The sequence below is a fragment of the Talpa occidentalis genome, unplaced genomic scaffold (genome assembly GCF_014898055.3).
Source record: "Talpa occidentalis isolate TD23 unplaced genomic scaffold, MPIMG_talOcc4v2.1 talOcc4.12, whole genome shotgun sequence".
NCBI lineage: Eukaryota > Metazoa > Chordata > Mammalia > Eulipotyphla > Talpidae > Talpa > Talpa occidentalis.
This window is the reverse complement of record NW_023601212.1, coordinates 26,925,668-26,933,537: the sequence shown is the minus strand read 5'-3', so window position 1 is coordinate 26,933,537 and position 7,870 is coordinate 26,925,668.

Here is a 7,870-nt window from a genome sequence, read left to right as displayed (position 1 = left end):
CTCCCCTCAGCAGTGTGCTTCGTCAGTCTGACTGTTCTGTTCCCTGCTCTGGCTCTGGTGTATTCTCTCACCCTCCCACGCTTCTGACTGTACCCAATGCTTGCATAAATAAATAAATTAATTAAAAAAAAAGAGAGAGTGGGAAACAGAACAGACAGATTGACTGAAACACACTGCTGAGGGGAGCAGCGGGCGAGTCAGGAGAGGTCTGCTGCACCATGTGAGTAGCTAGCTCCCTGGCTGGGAATCGAACTTGTGCTGCAGTAGCTGCGGATTGCTTCATAGGTTGTGTCTTAACCCTTGTGCCACCAGGGAGGCCATCAAAGTGATTTTAGAGGAAGAACATAATTCGAATATAGATTTTTCACTCTAAGTTTCTTGAATTTTGGTCACTTTTAGAGTTGACCTCTTCAATTTGAAGAAGAGTCAGTCTTCTGTATCTCTGGAGCATCAAAAGATCTTGCCTCAGTCTAAACAAGGAACAGTAACACTTTTTCACTAAAAAAAACAACCCTCCTTTTGTTTCTCTTGGCTCACTTTAGAAATAACTATTACCCAAACACCCAGAATTTTGAAAAACTCATTTTTGGCATGCCACCAGAATAAGATAAAGCATGCGGGACTACACCATATTGTGCTTTGGCCAGAGATGAGTAATGATGCTAGTTGTAAGAGAGGGCCCTCATTAGGAGTTCCATCTCATTAGCTAGCATGCCAGATTCTCTCCAGTTGCATGTCTCTCCCTGGAGCAAGGTCAGCATCTTTGGCTATTCCAGATGCTTTCTGGTTGATGCAAAGGTTTAGTTTAAGCTTATGTGATTTCCTTAGCTAACTATATTTTAATGCAGCAATACATAACTGATTTATATGCTTTGGGGGCAGTTAAAGTACTGGATTATACAACCAAAGTGCTTCTTTCCATTCTTTATGCTCATCCCACTCCAAATCACTATTGGGATCCCCTTTCTACACACCTGTGCACTGCCATTAATAAGCCAGCAGCCATTAATAAGAATGAGGGACATATATCAGGGATTTCTCAGACTTGAAACTATAGGAAAACAAAGTAGGAGGGAAATAAAACACAAATGTCTAGAATCAGCCAAAATCCCAAATTAACTGATTCTATTTTACTTAAGGAAAAACAAGATGAGCAATGTATTGAGGGAGCTACATAGGAAAGGAAAAACTCACCAGATGTAGACTGAGTTACCCTGATAACAGACTAAAAGAAATCTGGTGTGAAGTGGTGACTCATTCTGGGTGTTTACACAGCCTGAATTTTCTGGTTAATTGTCAGTTCTTTAGTTCATGTTGTGCTTCCTAAAAGATAAATGATTCTCCTGACAAGTTTGTTTTCTCATTGACTGAAAAAAAGTTCATGCAAAAGCAGTAGTGTGACATGAATTCGAGGGCAGACTTGAGTGTCAAAATTTGGTACAATGTTTTATGGCAACAGAAGGATTAAAAATCACAGAACCAAAGTTAGGAAATCATAAATAAATTAGAAAGTATATAGTTAACTTGTATAGATAACCATCCACTCATCTCTTTACCCATCTAATCATCTGTCCTTCATCTATCCATCCATCCATCCATCCACTCATTTATACAGCCTTCAAATATTTATATAGTATTAATTTAGGTTATAGGCACAAGAAGAATTATAGGACAATGGTAAATAAGGATCCATTTCTTGCCCCTATGATTTTACAATAAAGATTTACATCACACAAATAGTTGCAATATGATTCTACAAAGAAGAAATAATACACTATTAGTAGATACAAGAAGAAGACAAATCTAGTGAGAGAAAAAAGATGGGGGTGGACAGAGAAAATCTCCTTGCAGAGGTAGAATTCAGGTTGAAACCAGATGTATATGAATGCCTCAGACATCTGGATCTTGTCTCCCTGGTCCCTGAGTTCAGGAACAGTCTTGACTATGTTGAGAAAGAAAGGGAAGTATCCTAGATAAAGATGTCAGCAGCAAACCCGGAATTTGATTGAAATAGTTTTCCAAAAAAGCTCAGAAAATCAAATCCAATCTAGTTCTAATCATTCATCAGAACCAGGGCAAAATAACGAGCACATTAACAACCGATGAATGTGGCTTTCTATAAATCTCTCAAAGCATTCGTGGCTGCCGCTGACTGTGGTTGCTGGGCTTCTGGTCCTAAGCATGTTTTGAAACAGCAAACCCATGATGATCTTTTGTGGTACATCAGATATTCTTTCTTCTCCTTGGTGTTCTGGGGACCATGCTACTCGCTGAATCCCCAGGCATTTGCTGTGAAAATGTAAGAATTACTTTGTCAACAGTTTCATTCATTTGATTTTTACTTCTTCAGTACTTGCTATCCTTGCTACAAAGAAAGAATCATCCAGGATGATCTCTATGCAGTGAATGATGGTTCCTACAAATGGGTTAAAAATTTAACTTTGAAGTGACACAGTGAATTTGTTTATCATTTTTCTCCCAGTTAAGGCATTAATCTCTAATACTGTTTACTTATTTGAAAGGTGATGAGATTTCAGAATCCCTAAAGATTCTTCCCATCTCACAAACTCCTGGCTTCTCGAATTGCTGGTCATGATGGTCCTCTTCTGGGAAGCAGATATTGTCTAAGCAGATGCCGCAGTTATCCTGTCACAGGGCACGTGTAGAGAGCTCCAGGTCACAGATACAGCGTGCAGTTGGAGCTGAGGTGGTGGCTTCCTGAGCACTTGGAGAAGGCAGAGCTCACACTGCCTCTCAGAAGCCTTTTTATCATTCCATGAAGAGGAGGGGGCGAGGACTGCTTTATTCAGTATAGAAGACATTTATTCATGGTCTTACTCTCCCTCCGGTAGACTCCCTTCTAAATCAAGACTAGAAAGCATGCTTGGGGAAACTGCTGTAGTCTTGAGGAGGGAGTCCTGATTCCATGACTGACTCAATCTGTAATCAGTGGACTGTTTCCAAAGGAAAAATTTATGCAGAAGACATGACTTGTAAGCCACTAAGACGTAGCTGCAGCTGTCCTCCATACTCAGCAGGACACCTCTCAGCCAGCATGTCCTAATTCCATTACTGGATGCTGCATCAGACTCCCCTGCCCATCAGCACACTGACCCTCTGGCCAAGAGGGAGGAGCAGCCCCTGGGGGTCCTCCCTTGAAGATGCCTGGAGGGTGAGGGCAACACCTTGGTCCTGCCATTGATAAGCTTGGTTGCAGTTTGAGTAAAAGCTCAATGAATTAAATGTGTAGCACCCACTACCACTTTAATGCTCACAAGGACCCCTGACGCCTTTAATATCATTGTCTTCATTTTATATATGAGGAAGGTAAAGATTAGAGATTTTAAATCCGGTGCCCCTGGTCCATAACAGAAGCCCGGCTGGGCTTTGAATTGTGGTGGTTTAACCTCAGCTGTGATCGAACAGCTGTGCTCGAACATTGTGCTTGTCTATAATTTTAATCAGACTATTAAAGTCACACCTTTCAAAATGAAATTTAGTTTCTTTCTTCTTATACATGGAAGAAGATATTGCATGAAAATCAGAAAACACAAGAATGAAATAAGAAATCTCCCTTATCAGAAATAACCACTTGATACTTGGGCGATTTGTTCTTAGGTTTCAAAATCATGGTGTCACACCGCACATACTGTATTTTGACCTGTCCAGCCATAGCATTTTATCCTCCTCCAGCCCATATTAATGTGCGTTATGTTAGAGGGAGTCTGCTGGGGATGCACTTTACAACTGACACAAAAATGTCAATATCACAGCGCCTGCTGTCCCAGAATCACATTCTAGCTGGGGAGATAAGGCAGGGAAAACATGCAAAGGAGATATGAAAATTTAAATAAACATAGGGACAAGGAGATGGCTATGTGAAAACATGCAGGAAGAGGCCCTCCCTGGTGCCTGTAAAGCTGTCCGCAGCCTCTTAACGCCGGTTCGATTCCCCGCCGGTCAGGGAGAACCCCACATGGCACAGCAGACCTCTCCTGTTGCTCCCCTCAGCAGTGTCTTCGGCCCGTCTGCCTGTTCTGTTCCCCGCTCTGGCTCTGGTGAATTCTCTCACCCTCCCACGCTTCTGACCTGTACCCCAAGTCTTGTATAAAATAAATAAATCTTGAAAAACAAAAAACAAACAAACAAAAACGTGCAGGAAGAGAAAACGAGTTTCTGGGAAGAAAGAGAGGAGAAAGGACTTGAGCTGGAATGTTGAACTCTGTTGGAGGGCTATGGTTTGGTTGCTAAAATGAAGGAGGTGGCTCTGAAGGTAAATACACCACCCAATGCGCCACAGCAGGTTGCCAAGCAATGCATGTAACATAATCCCTTGAAAAATGCATAGAGAAAAGTCTGAAGAGCTGTATATCAAGCTTGCACAGTAGTTACCTTTTTTTTTTTTTTTAAGATTTATTTATTTATTCATACAAGAACTGGGGTACAGGCCACAGGTGTGGGGGCTGAGAGGATTCACCAGAGATATTGGGGAACAGAACAGGCAGACTGACTGAAATACATTGCTGGGAGGAGCAGTGGGCAAGACTGGAGAGGTCTGCTGTGTGGTTAGCGCCCTGGCCGCTGGGGATTGAACTCAGGCTGCAGAGGCTGGGGATAGTTTCACAGTGCTGTGCTTAACCCCTTGCGCCACCAGGGAGGCCTAGTAGTTAACTTTTAAATGTGAGATTGTGTGAAGTGGAGCCAGAAAGGAGATTTTCAGTTTTAAACTCATGCTCTTCTCTGTTGTTTGTCTATACAACTACCAGATTCATTTTGTAATGAACAATTTAGATTTAGAAATAACTTTGCAGACATTACATTGACGTGAAGAGAAAGTAGAGGTATTTTGAGGGAGGAATGAACAAGGACAGAATGACAAAACTAAAGAAAAAGAAATAGACTGGGAGAAGGAGATACTGGCAGTTATCTTTTGAGTGGGCTATAATCCCACTCTGCAGGAATTTTTTGAATTTATGGAATCTAAAGGATATGTAGCAGGCCCTAGGGGACCAGGACAGAGAAGCATCTTCACAACCTATCTACATTACCTGGTGGAGTGTCCATCTGGGATCCTATCCCCAGCACATTTTATATTGCAGGGAGGGGAAACAGAAAGTTGGTGCAGGCAGAAATAGAGTAATACACTCTGGGGTCCTGCAGGACTGGGTCGAGGACCCTAGCTTCTCTGTAGGTTGTCTGGCACACACAAGGACCAGCACCTGGACGCCAGATGTGTGCACACACGTACACGTGCCACTTCTGATGTGTCTGGGGCTCAAGACAAAGGCTGGGCTTTTGATCACGAAGGGAGATCGATTCATTACAAAGTACAGGATAAGAAGTTCCAGAGCTGGAGCATGAATAGACAAAGGTGCTCCGCTCCTTGTCTGCCCTTCTTTCATCTTATCTGCTGGGGCCTCTTCGATATTTGGCGATGACTGCATTTGTAACGGTATCTGGATTTTACTCCCACTCAGTTTTGCTAATTTGTTCAGATACTGCTTTCCCGTATAGGTGGAGTCTTCTGAAACATCAGAAGTTTTTGCTAAGTGCGATGGAAGGAAGAAAGAGATAATATAGAAAGTGCAAGAAATGGCTAATATTTTGCTTTGCTTTTCATTCAATTTAGTGTTATTCTTCAGTTCAAACTCAACTCTTTTTGTATGTTGTCAGTTGTTTAAAGAATCATGATGAGTCACCGTGAAGGGGGCTCCTGCGTTTTGGGGTGTTGGGGCAGGAGCTAGGGAAGGGGGAGAGTGAAAGTATTCAACACCCTGCAAAGCTAAGATTTAGGGAATTAATTCTTTTCATTTTTTTCTCTTAGGAGCTATGACTTGCAAAGCAGTAACTCATATGCTGAGAAAAGGAAAAAGATTTCTTCACAGTAAGAACAGCAAATAGCTTCGTATTAATTATTTTAGAAACTCACTCTGGAGCTCTTCTATGTCTTAATGATATTGAAACTACCATCTGCTAGGCTGGGCTATAGAAATAGTCCAGAGAAACAAACAACTCTTTTAACAACGTAACTTTTTCACATGGGGCCAAAGGGTATATATATCCCCTAGGTCACCAGGTTTTAATTTACTTTTCTTAAAATACATGGTCATTTCCACTGAGATCTTGCCTCAAAGAACATGGAAAAGAAGAAGCAATATTGCTTTTTTAGTTCATTGTTGGCACAATCATCGAATAACATAGTAACTTCAACAACTTGTGAAGTTGGACTGGCATTATTATCTTCTTAGACAGGTTTAATAACTGAGGGACCCCCACCTCATGGGGGGGGTCTTTTTAAAAATATTTATTTATTTATGCATACAAGAGCTGGGGCACAGGCCAGAGGCGTGGGGGGTGAGAGGATTCACCAGAGACAGAGTAGGGAACAGAACACTGACTGAATTACACTGTTGAGGGGAGCAGCGGGCAAGTCAGGAGAGGTCTGAAGCGCCATGAGGGTACACCCTGGCTGGGGCTTGAACTTACGATGCAGTGGCTGCAGACAGCTTCCTGGTTGCGTCTTAACCCCTTGCGCCACCAGGGAGGCCCTGGAGTGGTGTCTTGTGCTCCTTCTGATGAGCCCATGCTGTCTTCTTTTAGAACCTCCTTTTCTTTTGCATGTAATATCAAGAGGATTAGAAAGCACTCCTTATGTGAAGGCCCATTAAACTCTAATATGATTAATTGTTTTTTATTGTAGTAAAATTTATGTAACATAAAAGTTCCTATTGTAACCTTTTTTTAAAGATTTATGTATGGGGACCTCCCCGGTGGCGCAGCGGTTGAGCGCTGGGTTGCGAAGCTGCCCGCGGCCTCTGCAGCGCCGGTTCGATCCCCGGCTGCTCCCCGGCCACCGGAGGAGGGTCCCACATGGCGCGCAGACCTCTCCTGCCGCCCGCTGCTCCCCTCAGCAGTGTACTTCGGTCCCTCTGCCTGCTCTGCTCCCCGCTCTGGTTCTGGTGACTTCTCCCACCCTCCCGTGCTTCTGACTGTACCCAGTGCATGTATAAACAAAACAAAAAAACAAACAAACAAATAAATAAATAAAAGCATGCCTCTATTAAAAAAAAATAAAGATTTATGTATGTATTTATTTATTTATTTATTTATACAAGCACTGGGTACAGTCAGAAGCACGGGAGGTTGAGAGAATTCACCAGAGCCAGAGCGGAAAGCAGAACAGGCAGACTGATGAAGTACACTGCTGAGGGGAGCAGCGGGCAGCAGGAGAGGTCTGCGCACCATGTGGGACCCTTGCCCGGCGGCCAGGGATCAAACCAGCGCTGCAGAGGCTGCGGGCAGCTTCACAACCCAGCACTCAATCGCTACGCCACCGGGGAGACCCCCCATTGTAACCATTTTTAAGTGACATTTTTAAAGATTTATTTATTAATGCATACAAGAACTGGGGTACAGGCCAGAGATGTGGGAGGGTGAGAGGATTCACCAGAGACAGAGTGGGGAACAGAACAGGCAGACTGAATGAAATACACTGCTGAGGGGAGCAGCAGGCGCATCAGGAGAATTCTGCTGTGCCATGTGGGTAGCTCCCTGGCCAAGGATTGAAATCGTGCTGCAGTGGCTGTGGATAGCCCCATAGGTTGCGTCTTAACCCCTTGCGTCCCATGGGCCACATTTTTAAGTGACATTATGCAACCATCACCACCATCCACCTCCAGAAAATTTTTATCATCCCTAACTGAAACACTAATTCCCCACTCTCCCACCCCCAGATGCCACTAACCTCTATCTACTTTCTAACTCTATGAATTTGACTATTCTGGGTAGCTCATATAACATTAGTCCTTTTATGTCTTCCAACATTAGTCATACAACATTAGTCCTTTTATGTCTAACCCATTGCATTTAG